The sequence below is a fragment of the Aethalodelphis obliquidens genome, unplaced genomic scaffold (genome assembly GCF_003676395.1).
Source record: "Aethalodelphis obliquidens isolate GAN/ISIS:26980383/991018 unplaced genomic scaffold, ASM367639v1 scaffold3, whole genome shotgun sequence".
In the NCBI taxonomy this organism is placed as follows: domain Eukaryota; kingdom Metazoa; phylum Chordata; class Mammalia; order Artiodactyla; family Delphinidae; genus Aethalodelphis; species Aethalodelphis obliquidens.
Window position 1 is genome coordinate 15,131,879 of NW_020837947.1, and position 21,640 is coordinate 15,153,518.

General features: G+C 44.4%; 1 protein-coding gene across 1 annotated transcript in view; it reads right to left on the reverse strand.

The window, feature by feature from the left end:
• PLEKHG1 (pleckstrin homology and RhoGEF domain containing G1) overlaps positions 1-10,409 on the reverse strand; it is a 221,316-nt gene extending 210,907 nt beyond the window's left edge. Inside the window, exon 1 of the mRNA XM_027083419.1 lies at positions 10,253-10,409. The gene's annotated coding sequence lies outside the window, so the exon portion shown is untranslated. The remainder of the gene's footprint in view (positions 1-10,252) is intronic.
• Between the last annotated feature and the right edge of the window lie 11,231 nt (positions 10,410-21,640).

Below are 21,640 nucleotides of genomic sequence, written 5' to 3' on the forward strand. Positions count from 1 at the left end.
CGGCGCCTCTTTTTTTTTTAAAAAAAAAACTTTATATTTTATATTGGAGTAGAGTTGATGAACAATGTTGTGTTAGTTTCAGGTGTACAGCAAAGTGATTCAGTTACACAGGTACCTGTATCTATTCTTTTTCAAATTCTTTTCCCAATTAAGTTGCTGCAGAATACTGAGCGGAGTTCCCTGCGCTATGCAGTAGGTCCTTGCTGGTTATCCGTTTTAAATACAGCAGGGTGTACTTGTCAATCCCAAACTCCCTAACTATCCTTTCCCCCGCCCCACCCTGGTAACCATAAATTCATTCTCTAAGTCTTGTGAGTCTGTTCCTGCTTTGTAAATAAGTTCATTTGTACCACTGCTTTTAGATTCCTCATGTAAGCGATACCATCCAGGTATCATACGCTATTTCTCTTTTAAGCCACGGTAAAGATCTTCAATATTATAAAGACCTACGAGATTCAGGCCCCACCTCCCTCTCCACCTTCACCTCACGCTTTCTTCTGCCTCCCTTGTTCACTCACAGCCTGCTTTTCTTTCCCTAGAACTCACGGAGCTTATGTCTCTCTTAGGGCCTCCATACGTATTTTTCTTCTCTCTGCCAAGAATGTTCTTCCCTCGCATCTTCTTAAGGTCACTTCTTATTATACAAATCTTGGCTCGATGTAACCAGCTCAGACAGGCCTTTCTGACCACCCAGGCAAATAACAGGCCACTCCCGGCCCCAACCCATTTCCCTCTTTTCTTTTCTTTAAAGCACTCATCGCACGGATTTTCCCCCTTCACTCCAGATTTGGTCTGTTTTGTTCATCACTGTATCCGCAGAATTCAGGAAATTATCTTTGTTGAATACACGAATTCTAATCTGAATTCCCAAGTGTAACGTATAGTCTGTCTCTACTACAGTAAAAACCAACGCAACAGTGTTCCTCTTCGCTCCCTCTTACTTTTGCCTCAGGAGAAAGGCTGTTCTTCCACCACTGAGATGTTTTTTCTCAGCTATTTTCATGTTGGTTCATTGTTCCAGATGTCTAGTAGCAGGGAATAAAACTTAAGTGTGACACCCAGTAAACATAGTAAGAGCCACTATTTATCAAGGGCTTATTATGTACTGGGTGCTATATAGACATTATGCATTTAAGCCTCACAGTATCTTTATTATATAGTCTTACCCCCAGGTTAGCAGGCGTTTTCAAATAATGTCCAAATGACATATATAGGCTGCCTAATTCCAGACTATTCCCACATTTCAACTCTGATTATTCAGACCTTAGAAAAACAAACTTATCTCTCCCCTGCACACCATTTTTCCCATAATTAATGTCACAGAAACAGTGCTTGAACTAGCATTACAATAAGTAAGGAAAGAAAGCAAGAAAGTATTAGATTTGATTGCTATATCTCATGCATACTGAAGTATCAAGTAAGAATTTTCTCTTTTAAGAGCATGGTATGTCGTTTCCGAACATTTGCAAAGTATGTTTTCTGCTCATATTAGTAACCCGAAGCCAAGGGGTTTTTTAGAATAGTTATTGCTAGCTCTTATGCCTTTAGCTAATACAGAAAGGTGCTTTCTTCTTCACTTATATAAGAAGGTAAAAAACAAACACCTGTTTTTCTGTTTGGAAATTTCTTGTTTGGAAATTTCCTGTTTGGAAATTTCTTGAACTATAGGATTAGATTAGATAGTACTGCATCTTGGCGTGGCGGATCATAAAGTGAAACAAACCTCTCTTTGCTCTTTAGGGGGATTCTGGATTCTGAAAGGCGTGGCTACTACAGTGCTCATCACAACTCGATTTTTAGAACTTCATAGCATTTGCTTTCTATCAGGATAAGTTCTACAGGGAAAGAAAGAAGAAAGAAAGCGTGCTTCTTGATAATGACACTTCTGGGAAATCCTCTGGATTCCAACTTGCTCGAGGTAATGCTTCCTTGCGATTGGTATACCTATGGGCCACAGGGGGCCACATGCCTCAGAAACATTATTTTCACATTGCTTTCCTTGCCATTTTAGTGTCAAGATCAAATATCATCAAGTATTGTGACTAAATGGCAATTCCTTAGAGTTTAATCTAAACGACTGTTAAAGGAGGGAGGGGAAAATAAGCATTTATCTCACATAGACACTGAAGAAAAGTGGAAAAAAGCCAAGACCACCAAGATTTTGCTCCATAACTATATTCCATAAGCTTACAAATATTTTCCAAAGCACTTTTCCTAGACACAGCCAACGTTCCTCAGCCCATCTGGGCGCCCATTCTCTGCCTGTTCCTTGCCCATCTCATCACCCTTCCAGCCTCACCCTCATTAGTCCTTAGCAAGAAATTCTCTAAAAACTCTGATCTAAGGTGTGAAGGGCACGAGGTAAAGGAAGGGTTTTCTTTTTTGTTTTGTTTTTAATTTTTATTTTATATTGGAGTATAGTTTGCTTTACAATGTTGTGTTTGTTTCAGGTATACAGCCAAATGATTCAGTTATCCATATACATGTATCTATTCTTGTACAAACTCTTTTCCCATTTAGGTTATCACAGAATATTGAGCAGAGTTCCCTGTGCTCTACAGTAGGTCCTAATTGGTTATATATTTTAAATACAGTAGTGTGTACATGGCACTCCCGAACTCCCAAAGCGTTTTCTCTTTATAAAAATCACTTTTAAAGGCTACATCTCCTCGAATGGGCTTCTGCTCTGCATACCCCACTCAGTGATCCGATATCCCTGATTTTGACCCTTATGCTTCATAATGCATACGTTTAGTTGATTCAAATTTTAAAAGTGTGAGACAACTGAGTACTTAAATGGTAAGCTGTCTCAGACCAGCTACCGTATCCTCCTTTGAAGCAGCTGTAATATTTAAGCACAACATAGATGCTTAAACTAATAACAGGTTTGCATGGTTAAAGGGAATAAACACAGGATCGTATATTTATGCCCCAGATTACAGTTTTTTCCTCTCTCCCAGCACATCAGAGAAGCATAGATGTTAGTGTTTGAGGACTGCCTGTAATCATACGACCATGGGAAGCTGAACTCTGCGACAGTCCCCACTCCTTCCTTGTGGCCTGGCATCTTCACACACCCCTTCCACCCTGACAAGCATTCCAGCCACAGGTCGGAGACAGCCTTAAATCATCTTGAGGCTGCACCGTGGTTAATATGCATCCCTGGAATGCAAATGGCCTTTCCATTGCATCTACTTGTTTCCAAAGACTCATATTTCAGCTAGAGTTGGCAAGGGTTCGAAAGACCCCCTATAGCATGAGGGCTTCCGTCACAGGAGAAGGTGGAGGAAGGTTGTGCCTGGAAGGGAGCAAGGTCTGCATTCGCTTCCTCCGTGGCCTAGTGCTGACAGACCCTTCCCAGCCAGACAGGGTGCAGGCAGGGAAGTTTGCTGGGAGAGGGTGGGAGTTGCTGAAAGGGTCCCACAAGAACAGACTCCGGGCGGGCCGAAGGAAAGGCACGCTCACCATGTGTGGAGGGCAGGCGTGCCGACGTGTGCGCGGGACTTGAGTGACATGTTGAAATTAAAATCAAAACAGCATGAAAGGGCACTTTATGACAGCTAGAAATAGCTAAGTATTGTCAAAGCCCCCGTTGAGTCATCCATCCAGAAGCTGAGATCTTGGACAGAAGGGGAGAGTTGGAGCAGGTTCCCAACTGGGTTCAGAAAAAGATCTTGACGAGGGAGAGAGTTTAGAGGGTGGTCAGAAAGCAAAGACTTAAGCAGTGTTTTACTCTCTAAGCAAGGAGGAGGGTGGGGAGAGAGAGGAGAACACTGCTTGGACTGTGAAAACCCAGAGACTTGCCAGAGGAGGGCAGGGGGGTGGCTCTAAGGGGAGCCGCCTTCATTTCATTATCACAGAGGACCTGCTTGGTTAGGGGAATGATCAGACCCTTGGGATACACAGGAGAAGAGGAGTATTTATGTCACGTTAAATCTGGGAAACAGAAGGAAGACAGCTCCAGCTAATGCCTTCATTGCCCTGAGGAAGGCCTTTCTGTGCATTAAAGATTCACACATCTCCACGGACAGCTGCCAGAAGGAATTACCGGCTGCAAGAGCTGCTCAACTTCACTCCTACCCAAGTTACGTCCAGGCCAATTTCACTTCAACAGGAGTCACCAAGACACTTTGCCCATTGAGATGACCAAAGCAAATGTCTTAAACTATTTTTAAAGCACGTTGGATCACAAATGTCTCACAATACTTTACTATATTGTACCCTTTGCTAGTTCCAAGTCAATCTTTCAGACCTGAGAAACAGAAGAGACAAACTCAGTTACAACGTAAACCATCGGAGCTGAACCTCGGAGGCAACCATGGTGTAACACTAACTTATTCAATGCATATTTATTGAGCACCAATATTAATGCATTTCATTGCTGCTAAGATGCACATTTTTCACAGCCTAGGGATGCATCTTACAGGAGACTGTGTCAATTTTATTGACAGCATTTCTTCTCTCTTAATGGTACATTAAAAAAGGGTGTGTTTCAAAAGCATCTTAGATTTGATGAAACAGGGACTCATCAATCTCATTAAAGTTGCAGTTCAAACCTTGCCTTCTCTGACAGGCTTCCTGGAGCACCAGTCTACGGTGGCCCATCCCCTACCCTGATTCTCTCCGCTTACTGATCGTATCACTATGCAGACCGTGGCTCTTGTATTCACTGCTATTCCTAGAGCAGCGTCAGGCACCATTCCAGGGATAGTAGGTTCTCAATAGATGACCCTGGAATGAACAAAAGTTGCCATTTATTGAGCAATCACTACACGTCAGACCCCGAACTAAATGCTCGTCAGAGAAAAATAATCTCATTTATTCCTAGCAATTGAGAGGTCATTCTCATTTCTGACTTTAAAGATGGGGCAGCAGGTAAAGTGGAGAAGCCCAGACTAGATGTCAGCTCAGCCTGACTTCAAATCCAGACACATCGGTGCCATGCTCTACTGTGTATCACATGCAAAGCCTGGAAATGGGGCTGATTCTGCGAGTGGCCCAAAGAGGTGAGGTAGGATCTCTGAAGCTACAGAGAAGAATAAAACTGTTCCCCCAAACTTGAAAGGTAATATTTGTCCACTGAGGATCACCACACTTCTCTGTCCTTCTATATGCTTCACGTGTAAGGTCCTGCGTTAATATGGAGCTGCAGGGGCCCGTATTTCTTCCCAATAAGATCAGGAGAGGGTCCACGAAAGAGATGTATATTTAAACTTTGTGTGGACGGATCCCAGCACTGGTGAGAGAGAGCACAGCCCATATAGAGCTCTGTGAGTTATCCTGAGTGAGAGAGACATAGAGTATACCTGGGAAGGTGCTAGGAGAAAAGCGAGCATGAAGGTCTTGGGTACCATCCTGGGGGGTTTGAAGTTCATTTCATATGATCAATGATCTTCGTCAATGACCCGTTTCAATGTGGACTTTATTCCATCCCAGCTGAGCTTCTCTCCCTGTCCTGCATCTCACTCAAGGATGAGTGTTGAAATTTGGTGCTGTCAGTCCTATGTCAACTGATCGCTATGTCTAACAGAGACCTCTAAGCCCAGTGTAAAGAGAAAATAAAGAAGAGTGACTGGAAAAAACAGTAACACAGGAGATTTGATTATAAGTCAGTCTATAGCGAGTCAGCTTAGATAGAGCCTATGAAATTTATCATCTGGGGGCTCCACAAAAATACTAAAGGATATCACAGACAGAATATTTCATTTAGGACACAGTTGGCCAACTACGGCTGCCATATTTTTTTCTTTTTTTGGTTTACTAACATTTATTTAGATTTCCAGTGAAAAGACTGTTTTGTATGGCTTTCAAGCAAAGATCGGTTTTTACTTTTTTTTTTTTTTTTTTTTTTTTGCGGTACGCGGGCCTTTCACTGTCATGGCCTCTCCCGTTGCGGAGCACACGCTCCGGACGCGCAGGCTCAGCGGCCATGGCTCACGGGCCCAGCTGCTCCGCGGCATGTGGGATCTTCCCGGACCGGGGCACGAACCCGTGTCCCCTGCATCGGCAGGCGGGCTCTCAACCACTGTGCCACCAGGGAAGCCCCGGTTTTTACATTTTTAAAGGGTTTATGTAAACAACCAATCCCCCCTCCTACAAATCAAAGAATATACGACAGGTATGTACATGGCCCACAAAGCCTAAAATACTTCCATCTGGCTCTTTACGGGAAAAGGTTCACCACCCCCTGATCTAGAACTTCTCATCGTCCTCCTCCATTTCTGTTCAGAGTCAGGGCATTTAAGTCAGTGCTTAATGTCACTGGACACGGAGTGGACAATGGTAAGATCTATTTGCCACTTCAAACATTAGATTTATTGATTCCTTTTATGAAAATTCTAAAGTTTCAGCGATTATTACACTCACACACGTTTCAACTTTGTCTTTGATCTTTTTAAAAGATGTCCTTCTCACACTTGAAGGCTTACTAGCTTTTGGCCAAATGCTGCAATGGTTTGATCTTCTTAATGCTGCTGATAAGTGGCTTCTGTAGGCTCAACAGCACCCTGGTCATTAAAGCTTACCCGAATAGCTTTCTTAATTAAAGACATCAGTTTAGTACATCAAGGGGGGCGTAGCTGGAATCTTTTAAAAACATAGCCTAACATGAACACTCTTGAAGCTGCCCCTCCTCCAGGATTCCTCCTCCAGGATGGGAAGGGGGAAAGAAGAGGAGGGTTAGGGATTGTTCGGATCCATGAATGCAGCCTCCTTTTGCTTTCCATCAAACAGTAATTCAATATTTACCAAAAGGAGATGTTTAGGTTTAGAGATTTTTACATGGCTTGTATCTCAGCAGAGAAACATTTCTGGGTAACTTTGTGTATATAGATTGGAAATATACTTAAACATGACTCGAACATGAAAACTACGCTAGAACTACAGGCAACTTCTAGTCACTGGGATGGGGGTCACCCAAGCATCCCTGAAGTTGTTCTGCAACATCCGGATGACCTGCGGCCTAGTTACTTTAACAGCAAACCCAGGCCCCCTCACTAGCATGTCCAGCCTATATTTCTATCATCTCTGCTAAAGCATCTGTTGCTTTTCATCAGCGTGAGCAATAAGCAGCAGAGCATGCAGCCATCTCTTAATTACTTGAAAGCGGGCCCTGCAGTTAGTAAGTTCTCCTCGGCACAGACGCCCATGGCTCTGAATGCCCAACTGGCCTGGGGTCAGCTCTTCATTTTATAAAGCAAGATTGATGCAGGCTGTCATGAAACGTTAATATTTGAGATGCCTGCCAAACACAAGCACTAGGCTGCTTAGGGTCTTTGTCTAGAAGATGTTTCTATTCCCATCCCTGCTTGAATACATGAACATTTTGCTTTGGAAACTATGTTCTTTTTTAAGTCAAAAGAGGCAAGGGATTTTTTTCTTAAAGAGTGAACCATTACATTTAATTTAAAATATGTCCCCATGCCACCACCATTTCTAGGTAGTGAAGTTCAGGAGTAAGAGAAGTGATCCTGGGTTAAATCACAGCTTTGCCAGTTGAGAGCTGCGTAACTGCCAACAAAATCACTCACTCCTGGGACTCGGTTTATCAACAGTAATCATCTTGGAAGCACACAGTGCACCCACCACTTACTGCAGATTAATTTGTTAATAATCATCAATGCTCCGCACCGTTCAAGAGGGAAGGGTCACTACTTCCTAAATTTACAGAGGAAGGAATAAGCAAAGGTGAGATAATCCGGAGAGAATGATCAACTATGACTGCTACATTTTCTCCATTATAAAATAATCCATGTCTAAATAACTTCCTTAGAGGGGTCAAGGTCGCACTGCTGTTGCGCTGCAGAGGCAAACTTCATACACAGGTCAGCTAGTTCCAGAGCACTTGTTCTTAACCACTAGAGCTTTCACACATCTTTAAGATGTACGGGCTTGGCTGGCTCATCCAAGATGCATCTAGTTTTACTGTTCCATGGATATAATCTCACCTGCGTGAGGATTCACAGATGGCAGCTGTTCGAAAGACCAACTACTCGCAAAGGGGGAGGGAAGAGAAATCCGTACAAAGTGGATTGCAGCCTTTAAAAATCAGAGCATAGATTCAGGAATTGCTTTATAGTTTACTAAGGGCTCAAAAGATTTAGTGTTACTCAAGCATTTCCTGTGTTTATGTGTCAGACTACAAACCATTAAATCACTTGAAAAATCATGGCCTCAAAAAGGAGGAGAACAAGACAGCACTGGTTATTCTTTCTTCTGAAAACTTACTTGGCCACTTCCTATCCATTTGTTAAAAAATGATCATTTAATCTTTTTGAAGCACAGATTGAGTCTCCCAGGGAAATATTTAAGCTTGTATTTGGTAACATCGTCCATGTTAAAGTCACAGAAGGAAGCTGGTGCCCATGGTGAGGATGGAGATGAGCAGGAAAAAAACCATCAAGGGAAGCAGGATTCAGGCATGGGTCTGACTGCCAGGTAACCGTTTCTCACTGCGCCTTGCCCTTCAGTGGAAAGCTTCAGGGAGAGCTATACCAGGGAAAAGGAAGGTCATGCAGTGACAGCTGTTGATGACCTTATGAGGATGACGCCAATGAGGAAGGAGAACTCTGGGGAAAACGTGTCTTCGGGGGCGTTGGTGGCTTAGACACCAGGTTTCAAACAGGACCAAAAGCAAAGTGAGGAATTGGGAAGTCAGACTCAAAGATGGTAAAGGACCATAATATCAAACCATCACTTTTGTATCTAAATCTTAAATACAGTGGACCAGACAAGGACTATGGGGTGGGAGTGGTGCGGTGAGGAGCGAGCCTGAAGCTTTAGAAACTCCCTGGTTCCTCTAAATCACTGCACAAGGGAGAAGCCAAGGCCACCAGAGGTGGACCGCTTGCTCAGGTCTGACTTGGCAAAGATGAAATTAGAATGGAGTTTCTTATTCCTAGACACGATAAGCCTGGAAATGTTTTAATAGCGTTTAATCAAAATCCAAAGTCCATAAATTCTTTAAAAGTATACAGAAACTGAGCGGCCCGGAGACGCTGATTTTAACACTTGATAACTCTGTTTATAGCATTCCATGATCTCTCTAGGCCTGGAATTCTGTTCGAAGACGAATCTGACCCAGAGTCAACATGCTGGTCTCCTGGTTTAAATACGAAAACACAAGGAAGTTCTGTACCCAGTCGTCGGAAAACCCCCAAACCAACTCTCCCTCTGCGATCGACCTTGTCTTCCGCGATGCCTGCTGCAAACAGCCTTCCCCCGGACTCACCCTCTACAATTTCAAAACTATGTGCAGTAGCCTTGGCCACCTGAGGGTGGTACAAAGGGAGGGTTAAGGACCAGAACTTAATGAAATACCGGCTCTACAAACAAGACTCCACCAGAGCGTTTAAAAAGTCATCCACCTCATTGTTTCCCAGGAACAGAATGAAATGCCACAGCTTAACGACTTTTCCCGATTAGAACCTTCCTAGGCTTCTGATTTAAGAACCAAAGTCTCACCAGAGGACACAAAGCGCGGGTGGGGGGTGGGGGGAGGGGAGGTGCTGCGGGCATCACCGCAGACCCTGGCTGTCCTCCGAGGCCAGGAAGGTCGGCAGAGTCCCCGTGGACCAGGTGTTACATCGACCCCGTGATGGACGGGACACGGGCTTTCGACACCGCCCCCCCCCCCCCCCCCCCCCGAGGGGACGTATTTGCAGAGCTGGGACACCAAGGCTAGATGTGCAAAGGCAGGGATCCTGCCAACCAAACGCGCCACAGAGCCCCGGCCTCCGACTCCCACCGCGGTTCGCCGCTCCTGGGGGCCCAGGCGCCCGGGCCCGGTGGTGGGGAGCTGACCGAGAGCGGCGGGCGCTCGGGTCCCGTTTTCCGACTGTGCCGTTTGGGCTGTGAGGGTTGGGTTGGTAACGCTCCGGCGCGCACTAAGGAGCCCCTTTTCCGCCGCAGCAGCCGGTGGAGGGACGGGAGAGCCAGGGACTCAGGGACCGGGGCTCGGGGACGCGGAGCCCGGAGCCGGGCGGCGGCGGCGGCGGGTCGCCCCCTCAGGACGGCGGCGGGCAGGGGCGGGCCCAGGTCCCGGCGGCGGGGCGCTCCCCCGACCCCGCCGGCCCCCACCCGCGAGGATGGGCGCGGGGGACAGGAACCCGGTACCGCGCTCCGCTCGCCTCCACCTGCGGATCTGGGGCGCCGGGCCGAGGGTGCCCCGGGCCCCTTCCCCTTGCCCGGGGCTCCCGGCCGAGCGGTCCCGTCCCTGGAAAAGGACCCGGTGTCCAGCGAAGCGGGCGCTTACCCGGGTAGAGGCGGCTCCCGGCGCGGGCCGCCCTCGCACGTCGGCCCGGGAAGGTGCGGCTGCGCTGCGCTGCGCCGGCTCCGGCGCCCGCCGAGCGCCCTGCACCGCCGCTCCGGCTCGGACTTCCTCTTCCTCGGGCTCGGCCCCGCCGCTCGGCCGCGCTCCCCGCTCGGCGGCCGCGCCCCGACCCGCCCCTCCTGGCGCAGGGATGCGGGCCCCGCCGCCGCGAGCAGCGGATCTGCGGTGCCTCCTCCCCTCTGCCCGGGCGAGAACGGTGGGGAGGTGGAGGGGGAGAGAGAAGGAGAAAGAGATTAAGCACTTGGACTTGTCTCTGGAGCGTTGCCAAAGAGCGCAGTCAAATTACAGCCCCCGGGGGAAAAAAATTACAAAAAAAAAAAAAAAAATTCCTGCTACTGTTTTCGTAGACACATGACTTTTCTTCATGTTCCGGGGTCCTCAGGTTTAGCTTTCTCTTAGACGTGATAGTTTCCCATATGATTTTGTAAAAATAATACCCCGAATGATTAATTCGACATTTTAGTAGTAACACAGAAGCTCTGGGGTAATAATATGTACAAAGAGGGAGGAAGCTCACTGTTTTTCAGGCGTCATTACCCTAATGACCTCAGTTAATGTACCAACTAACCTTTGCTTAGAGAAAGTAAAAGTGGAAAAGGAGGCAAAGAAGACTGATCTTTGAAATAGCCAGATAGGTGTTTAAAGGCACCAGCTGTGTGTGCAGTGAGTTGATGACCTGAGTCGAAGGTGCCTAAGATGAACGTCAAAGGCACGCAAAGTGATTTCTCAGCACTTACCTCCCTTCAAAGGCAGCTGTACGCGTTTGCCTATTGACTCCATGAGGTTCTGTAGTTCTTAAGAATGCGCTCTTACATGACTTGCTCACAGCTCTTCAGCTTTAGCAGTGACGAGCTGTGTGGTCTTGAGAGAATTATTTAACCTCTCTGTGCCTCAGTTTCCTCATCTGTAAAATGGGGATAATGATGACAGCGCTATCTCACAGAGTTGCTTCTTGTGAGGTAAATAAGATAATGCCCAGAAAAGGCTTAGAAGGTTCCTGGCACACTTGCTGGGTAAATGTTAGCTATTATTGTTGTTGATTTCCCCCTTTTATCTGCTCTGATGCATGAATACGGTTATGAAAAGTATCATAAAGATATGAAATAAAATAAGGTTTTGAGCAGTAGGGCCACACAATGTCGTAATTCTCTCCCTACAACGTGCAGTTTGTATTCTGTTTTACAATTTATTTTGTCTCCACAACTGACTTGCATTACCTAAAGCTATGAGACTGGGTTATGCTCGGGGTACATTTACCATGGAAGATTTGCAACGCGACTCAAACAGATTTTTGCCATCTTCAAAGTATGGTTTCCGTTGATCTTGCAATACCCTTGTGAGGTCGGCAGGACAGGGGCTAGTTTCTTTTCACAGACAGTACCTGCAGACTCAGGAGGCTGAATCAGACCCTTTCCAGTACCCAGAGCTCACACAAAACCGTGCCTGTCACGCCATCTCTCGATGTTGTTACCTTCCATGAAGTGAGCAGGTGCCCATCACCGTACAGCATGTACCATATTCATGGTCTCTATCAATACTGTGAGCTAGGTGCTGGCCCTCATTTGACACTTAGATTCAAAGACCTTAGTTTCAAAGAGCCTAACTGATGTGTTAGTGTCTGACAGATGGGGTTTGGGGACCACTTGGAGAGGAAGGGAGGAGAAGCAGGGTTTCCTGGTTCCCTGCAAAATGTGCTCTCTGCTTCCCCACTCCCCAGCCGCACAGAGTCACACATTTCTTAGCACAGATGACTTAGAGTAAAGCAATTAGTGAAGTGGTGTGACCATCAGCTGCAGACTCTGACACTTACTAGCTGCAGATAACAATTCTGAACTTTGGTTCTTTATCTACCTAATGGTTATTATATTTCCTGTCCAGCTCACTTCATTTCACCTCAGTGTATTGATGAGGTGGGAGGCGGCTCCTGGAAACAGGAGTGTGAAATCTCTTTTGTTGATGCTGCGTGCCAAGCATAGCATTAGGTACCTAACCCGCATTATTACTCCTGATTCCCAAATAAGCACATTCTGCCCTTCATGTCATTAGAGAGTGACCTTGAAATTGCCTGGTCTGACACACCGTGTATCTAGTTTATCGTGTGTGTCCTGGGCTTAGGTCAATTCTTAACTCATAATAGATATAAAATGTTCAGTGGGTGGATGGATGAAATGACAACATGAGTTGTAAATGCTATCACGCAGCAGTCCCTATTGTAATATGCTACTTTCCCCCTTTGTGGAAAATAATCCAATGGAATCCAATGGAATGACTTTCTAATGGTGCATCCAGTATTGGGAAAATTTTTTTGGCGAAAGGTCTTCCTGATGCTATTATTAATATCAGTCAAAGTCAAAGAAGGGAAACAAACCACTTAAAGTACCTATAAAAAAGAGACTTTAATGCAGGGAATTGTTTCCACAAGTGATGGGAGAACCAAGAATCCAACTGGAGACAGTGAGGCAGTCCAGAAATTAACAATAGTGGAAAGTCACCATCACCCCTGGCAGAAAGGGCGGGGAGAGGGGTGTGTTACGGATGGGAAGTATCTGCCCAGTGAAATAGCCACCGTCTTAGACACTGGCAGGGAGGGGGAGAAATACCTGTTTCCTCCCTTCCTTCACCCTCCAGTCCAGTACCTTGCACTGGATGAAGCCAGCTGACAGAGAACTTGGAATACTCTGCTTGCAGGGACATCCCCGCGGCCACCCTGCAATCTAGTGATACTGAGCAGGAAAAGGGGCACGAAAGATCTAAAGGCAACCAACCTAGACCTAGTAGATCCCTCAAATCATACCCTTTTCTTTCCTGAATAGATCAGATCTAGAAGAAATGTTTTTGCTTTTTGAGATTATTGAGTATCTCTTATGGTTTCTCAATCATCCCTCATACAAACCTGTAACCCCTAAATTACATACAAGGTCACAGCCATTCAGGAAGTTTCAGTGACTTGCTCAAAGCCACACACTCTATGTGGCAGAGTGGGCTTCAGACACGGGGCTGTGCATTCTCCATGTGTCCCACTAACTCAGCTATTTCTAGCGAAAGGCAGTGCGACGAGACACAGTCTCGTATAGAATCACATTTCAGGGTCACTGATCCATGCACATGTAGGAGTTAATGTTTGCAAAGCTTACAGAGTTAAAAGGCTGGATCATGCCTCGCTTTCATTTTATGACTTTGGGTGATAACTTTTATGGTGCTGATGATGGCTGCACTCAATTCATGATCACCCAAGATCAGAAATATCCTGTCCACTAGATTATAGGAGCACCTCAGGAAAAACACAGGTGGCATTTATCCTTTTTAACTTTCTAAGCTATTTCTATTTCAAATTTGGTTTGAAAAAGATCTAGAACATTCTGACCATGTCAAAGCATTTGGGGTAAGAGAAGGGACTTATGGCAGAGTCTCATGTAGGGAAGGCAGAAAACCAAGAATGTAGGCAAATGCATTGTGGCTTCAAATTCTCTTCAGTCAGGAGTGGAGATCAGAGTCGATGCTGGTGCTGGTATTCCTGTCTCTCAAGCCTCTATCAGCTAGAAGATTTAAAAATCAAGAAGTTGTGCTTACCCTAAAGAGTGAAAGGTAAAATAATAAAGGTCCCTAGTTATTAATGACTAGCTAAGTTGGGCTTCAAAGTAGGTAGAGGAGGGACTTCCCTGGCGGTCCAGTGGTTAAGACTTCGCCTTCCAGTGCAGGGGGTGCAAGTTCAATCCCTGGTCGGGGAGCTAAGATCCCACATGCCTCATGGCCAAAAAACCAAAACATAAAACAGGAGCAATATTGTAATAAATTCAATAAAGACTTTAAAAATGGTCCACGTCAAAAAATCTTGAAAAAAAAAAGTAGGTAGAAGAATTCACCAGAAATCCTGATACTTCAGAATATCTGCATTGCTGGCTTACAACAGAGCACCTAAATTTCCCTTTACTAGTGCCTAGTGGCTTAGGACCTGGTGTCCAGGAGGCAAGTGTAAATTCATTATCTATCAAGGGTAATAAATACAGTGAAGGGTTATCCCACCCATTATCGGGCTAGCATAGTGAGGGCATCAGATTCCTTCAAAAGCATAATCACCTGCTGCTAAAGAGGCCCCAGCAGAGGAGGAGGTCCTCAGATATCAGCCAGAGCAAGAAGACAGCAAAGAAGCACCAAGAAATGCAAAAAGCACGACAGAAATGTGCCAGGATAACAGAAACCTGTGAAAATAAGAACTGTAACTAGCTCACGGCCACCATCATAATTTTATCTATTCCTTCAATTGCCTAAACGTTCTCAATTTTGATCAATATAGTAAAGTAAGATGTATGTACACATGCTTTATAAATACTGATATCTGCAGGAAAAAATTGACCAAAGCCAATATTATTGTATGCAGATGGCCTGAATATCTCTGTGGTACCACCATTCTCAGCGGTATTATACCAAAATAAAGCACCACTGGACAATTTATGCTTCTGCTTCAGAAGTAGCTTTATTTTCAAGTTCATAATAGAGTACACATTTGGAAGCTCTTGTAATTTGATGTATTTTTTGAGCCTTTTTCTCTGTCAGATGTGTTAGAGGGAGGAGTTACTTCCAACTTTATTTCTCAAAACAACTATGTTTAGAAGTTCCCCTCAGGAAGAGTCCTTTGGAAATGGAGGGGGGTGGCAGTGTTTGGTTGTCCCAATGGAAGGGGGAGTCTACTGGTGGTTAGCTGCCAGGGTGGCTAAACTTTCTGCCAGCTGGCACAGTCCCACACCACAGTTTTGTCCCATCCTAAATACCAACAGCATCTCCTGAAGTGCATGGGCAGGAGTCCCTTTAGCCTGGACATCTCAAATTTAAGCTCTTTCAGGGACCAGGCTAGGAAGACATAAAATACGGTAAGATTAAGGTTTTACTGTGCATGATGTTTCATTAAAGCCCACTGGAAACACAGGGACTCTAGAATATTGGGCAGAGGCAGAGCAAAGGACCAGTGATTGGCGCCTGTTGTGGTGTTGCTGGTCCCAGGGATTCTTGGGTCCCATCCCTCCTCTCACTCAACCAGGCAGGTTGTTTAGACCTTATTTGCCAGTTGGAGTGTGTGGATTGAAGGAAGAGCACATCTGAGGCTCAGTTAGTACATGAGCTAACACAAATTAGGAGGGGAGAGATTTTTAGCCCACTGAAGCCCATACCCTTGTGTGTTGCTACCTTCAAATGGAGTTTAGTGATTATCTAGTTTTCCTTTCTTCTGTACAACTTCAGACGTAAACTTACTACCTGTGAGAAAAGATTTGAATGTCAAGATCTGAATGTATATGCTGTAGAAAGGAATAAAAACAGAACTACTTTTAGGAACAAAATGATCAGCGGAAAAGGGGGAAACGCCATAATTATTCTTATTCATTAATGCCCAAAAAAATGGTCTTTGAGACTGTAAATTGGCAGTTCTCTTTCAGACCCAGCATCATCTTAAAAATAATTATCCAAGGCTTCCCTGGTGGCGCAGTGGTTGAGAGTCCGTCTGCCGATGCAGGGGATACGGGTTCGTGCCCCGGTCCGGGAAGATCCCACATGCTGCGGAGCGACTGGGCCCGTGAGCCATGGCCGCTGAGCCTGCGCGTCTGGAGCCTGTGCTCCGCAATGGGAGAGGCCACAACAGTGAGAGGCCCGCGTACCGCAAAAAAATAATTATCCAGGGCCATCACTGAGGTCTCTGCATAACAACTCTTTAGAAGATGCTGGCAAATTTGGAGACTTTGGATATTCAGTAGAATGCTCTTCTTTTTTTCATTTCCATTTCTAACAGTGGCAGGCTGTTTCTTGAAGGATAAAAAAATACCTTATTCCAAGCAAAAATTCTAGAAGGAAAAGTTCCAATGAAACCAAGCTTTCAAGATCGTTCTTGCATCAACTGCAAAATGTTGTTTAAAATGTTTGGGAACAGGAATAAAATGATCTAGAATTGGGTTTTCATATAACAGTTAATAAGTTAAAATATGAACTTTTAAATAGCTCAATCCTGTAAGGCAAATGCAAAATTAAATCCCATGAAATTCTCAAAAAAAAAAAAGGAAAATTCATTTTGAATGGGGAACATTGATATTTGAAAGTATGAAGACCTAAAATTTAAGCAGAGTTTAATAATGGAGGAAGCAGTTATCAGTAGGTTTATAACGCACAGTCTTTGAAGGAAGTGTGATGACACAGGGGAGCAAAGGTAAAGGAAGCAGTGAATGGAGAAAGATTGAGATTTTATTTTATTTCTGGGAGCTCCTTAAAAAATGAGAACTGATGATGATATCATTCTAACCCCAAGATACTTTCAAGTTAGCACCTTTAAACTTTCTGATTTGCTAAAATATTATGGTAAACTGAGCTTTTCTCATATATGTAATTTATAATAAATATCTCAAACTTACGTTTTTCTCCAAATTCTTTTGGTATTAAACTTAGGAACAATTTTATTCACCATCTTTACCAATCAGACTCTTTTAACATAAAGTATCCTGGATAAACTTAAGAATTATTAAGAATAAATGAAATATTTTTAATGTATATTAGTTTTTTCACGCTTGCTCCGTGAATATACCTTGAATATTTAGAATCATGTGTTGCATCCATTAAAGACTGGTGAGATCTCCTAACTGTTTCTCTTGTATCCCTACTCTCGTCAGAAGAGAAATGAAATCCACCTTGCCACCACAATCACAATTGCATATGTATTTCTGCCTCTTTGTACAGATCTCTTCTTTCTAGACTTCTTTCTTTTTTCTTTTTATTTCTGAGCCCCCTTCCCCTCAAAAAGTCAACTTTATTTATATTGTCAAAATCCTTATTCCTATTAGTGTTTTCTTTCCAGCTTAATTCTGCGAAAACTGATTACATGATATCAACATAGCGCATATGAATTCTGAGATGTTCCACTTTTCTTTGGAATTTTGTGATGAAACAAATTAACCAGAAGCCGAAGAAACGTCATGCTTTTTCTGGATTTGTTACATCAGAAATCACTCTTTTAAAAACTGGTTTCTTCATTTTTGTAATTTCCCTTGACTTATTCATCATAGTCGGAAAACTGTCTTAGGTACAGACCAAACCCTCCTACCAAATATCTAGACAGAAATATGATAGAGGATGGAAACCCCACAAATTACATTACATTACTGCCTGTGTAGACTGGAGTTCTTTGTAATGCGATTAACTCTAGCCACACCCAGTATACTGGTTTCAAAGTTAGTTTTTCTGTAATTACAGAAGGACTTTGTTTATGGAGAACCCAGTTGCACGATCGCTTTCCAGCAACCAAATACTTTCCTGAGAGTTGACTCTCACATTCCCAGCAAGATGTTTTGAGCTCCTGTTCCTTTTAGGAAATGCATCCTTTCACCTTTCAAGAACAGAAGGGGTCTTTTAAAAGTATTCAGCAAGTTAAAAAAAAAAAAAAGAAGGCACACTTGATGTGGGCTAATTCAATTAATAAACATCTCCTGTAACCTTATAATTAAAAATATCATACATCATGACGAAGCACTGTCATCTGTTCTTTCCAGTCCTCTTACTCTGGCTTTAGTTCAATTCCTCGTCACGTACTTCCCCGACAGGGTAGGTCCGCTTTCAGGCTTCCATGCACTCTGCTCAGTGCTGCTGCCAGCCTGATCTCAGTAGGACACTGTTTGCATAGCTAACAACACAGAAAGGACCCTCATATGGTGAAAAGCAAAACCAAGCTGTGTGGGCGGGAAGGACTTTAAGAGTGTTGACCCAGAGGGTACTCAAAGACTCGAGCCTTCTGAGTAGTGGGGAGACTTGCCCAGTGGTCTACAACGTGCACTTCTCTCTCTGCACTAACCCCTGGCCACTGCTCTTCCCAGGCCAGGAGGCATCTCAGGCCCCTTTCCCCCGCCACCCCCCAGTGCTGTGGTCCTGTTCAGAAAGGAAGCTCTTCCCTGCGCTGTCACTCGAAGCTGGGGCAAGTGGCTTTGCAGAGCTCATTTGGAGGAGAACATGCCTAATTAAATGTCAGCATTGTCCAGGCTTGCACAGGGGTGAAGTGGAAAAAAAATGTAGTTGAGTTTAGGATTATAGTGAGGAAGTCTCTCTACTTACACACGTAACTTTGAGAAATTGTCACTCGACGGAGAGTTGATCTCTGAATTATATTCTGCTTTACCTCCGGTGCAAGGAAATAATCAGCCTATCGTGGATTATCATGGAATGTGGCCCAGTTAGGTACCTATAAGCATCACCAAATTATCCTAAATCAGGAAGATGAAAGAAGAAGGGCTTGACAGGCTTGGGACAAACATATTTCCCTGAAAAGAAGGGGGTGGATGTGAAGCCTTACAATGTCAGTCTTATTTGTTTTATAAATTTCTTAGTAAGAAAGACTCAAACACTTTACTGGGTTGTCTGCATACTCTTTGCCATTTGTTGTTTACATATGCACTTATATTCAGTGCTTTAGAAAACTGTAGATGAGTTATCCCGTAATGTGGATATGTTAATTTCATATTTGCTGACTTCACAGTATTATGTGTTCAAAGGGTCCCTCAGGATGGTTAAAGAAAAGTGCTTGAACCAGGGGACGCCACTCTCAACTTGATACAGTGCACAGACAAGGGAAGGAACATCTGTCCTCACACAGGAGAGGAAGTGTATACCTCTCACGTGAACATCGGCCACGCCTTGAACAAACGTCATTGGCTCCCTACTTTACAATCCAGTTCAAATTTCTCAGCCCACTATTTAAGACCTGTTAATCTAGCCCCTACTGACCACCTTGTCTTTTATCATTATTATAATTATTCCACCCAAATGTTTCAATTAACCAAATCTACCCATAAGTAGTATCCCCATATTATATGATATCAGGTGAATTTCTGTGTTTGTGGCTGAGATGTGCTTTCTTGTGTTCTTTGAGGAGACGTGCTGCCCTTCCTCCAAGGAGAAGTTTTAATTCCACTTCTTGTAATGGGTTTTCCTAAACACTCCAGGGATAAGCTCCCCACTCAGAATGTCCAAACCATGCTCTGCCTACATCCTCTTCCCCTAAAACTGCAACAGGGACCAAACTCCTTTACTGGATGTGTATTCAACGTGTGACTATTGACGAGGTAAGATAAGACATATGAGACAGTTAATTTCATAATGGTCAAGCTTGCATGTACACATTTAAAAAAAAACCTTGACAAACAAAATTGATGTAATTGAAGGTGGTTATTCATATAATACAATGATTCTTTGATGGGTTCTTTAGAGTCAGAGCCTCTCTACTGAAGTATTTTTCACTAGATGGCTAACTACTTGGCAGGTGCATAGGGGATAAATAGCTTAAACTAGGTTAAGAGTACCTTCAGTGCATTACCCATGTCCCTCTTCATAGAAGAAGGCGTTCTCCACGTGGCCATAGAACTTTCTGGAATTGGAAAGTTCTGTTCAGTGAATGAGACGATGCTGTGAATCCATGGCTGCTACATCTGAAGAGCAAAGCTAGTAAATCACAGACTGACAGAAGTTCTCAGAACTGGAAAGGAACAGTCTAGTGCAAACTTTCAAACAATTTCCAAAATAACCCGTGTCAAGAAAATAAAATAAAAATGCCAATTTATTTGTAGATGACTAAATATGTGGGGCAGTATTTTTTTTTGTTTTTTTGTTTTTTGGTTTTTTTTGCAGTACGCGGGCCTCTCACTGTTGTGGCCTCTCCCGCTGCGGAGCACAGGCTCCGGACACGCAGGTCCAGCGGCCATGGCTCACGGGCCCAGCCGCTCCGCGGCATGTGGGATCTTCCCGGACCGGGGCATGAACCTGTGTCCCCTGCATCGGCAGGCGGACTCCCAACCACTGCGCCACCAGGGAAGCCCTGTGGGGCAGTTTTTATAACTGAATTCTGCTGTGAGAAGAGAAAAACCCAGTCACATAAGGATCATGGTCTATACAGCAGCTTCCAGTGTGCGCCTGGGTTACAGCCGGTCACTGCGGGAGGGGAGGATGGCTCTTTCTCAGCAGATCTGTCAGTAGAACTGTCACCGTGAGGAAGTGAGAAATACCATCCCCACCAGCCCATGAAAAGGAGGAAATGCTCAGCGGGTAAGGGTACTTTCTGGTGAAGGATTTTTTTTTTTTTTCCCTAAAGAGGTGGGAATGTAACATTTTTACTGGAAAGGCCCTACACTCACTTCTTGGGTTTGGCATAAAAATGGTGCAGGTAGAAAGATGTTGTCTAGTATTGCTAAAGTCCCCTCATTCGCTGACCTCTTGGAGGAACTTGATGTAATGGCCTGCCTGCCTGAAGAGTAGCTACATTCTCTCATTCATAGGTAAATTCATAAGTGCATTCACTAATTCATCTGGTATTTGCTGAGCCTCTGTACGTGCCAGGACTGTGCTAGGCACAGAGGAGCAAAAGAGATGCTATTCCAGTTCTCATGGAATGGCCATATAATGAGGAGAATCCATTTCAATGACTTAATACCCAAATCAGTATCAGTTGTCCACTGTGGAAAGTCAAGGATATGAGGATGGATACAGAAACATCTATAACCTACTCTAGAAGTTCAGGGGAGATGTCCCTAAAATTGTCCTTTGAGCTGGGGTCAGAAGAATGAGTAGGAGTTAACATGCCAAAGGAGAAAGGACAAAGACAAAGAGAATGTTCCAGGCAGAGAGAACCTTTGCAGCCAGTACAAAGCGGCTGAGGCAGGAGCGGGGAGCCACTGGGAAGAAGGTCCGTTTGGCTGGAAGGCCTTGAGTGTGGAGGGGACCCAACTCAGAAGGGTGTGGCTTGGAAGGAGGCAGCGGGTGCAGCTTAATTGGTGTCTGATGGCTGAGGGAGAAGAAACTCTAGGTCAGTGTGCTATGAAGGCCAGGACTTGTGAGCCCAGGAGATTTGTGCCCCAGGCATGTCACTTGATTTCTTCAAGTTTCGGTTTCTTAATCTCGAGGAAAAGATGGCATTTGAAGGCAAGCCAGAATTGGTTTGCTCTTCTGTTTTTTTCATCCAGAGTGTGAAGATAATTATTTCTGTCCCATCTGATTTGCAGAATAGTTGTGAAGAGAAAGTTAGATAATGAATGAGAAAGCACTTGGAAGATTGGAGAGCATGATAGAATGAAGGTAATAATACAATATGAATGACAAGAGTGACAAGAATCTGGTATGGCTCAGTGGGATTCTCTGCTGAGGGTCTACATGCAAGGTGTTGGCTAGCTGTGTCCTTATCTGAGGTTCTGGGGAAGACTCTACTTCGAAACTCATTCAGATTTTTGGCAGGATTCAATTTCTTGTGGTTGTAGGACTGAGGTCCCAGTTTCCTTGCTGGCTGTCAGCTAAGGTTCA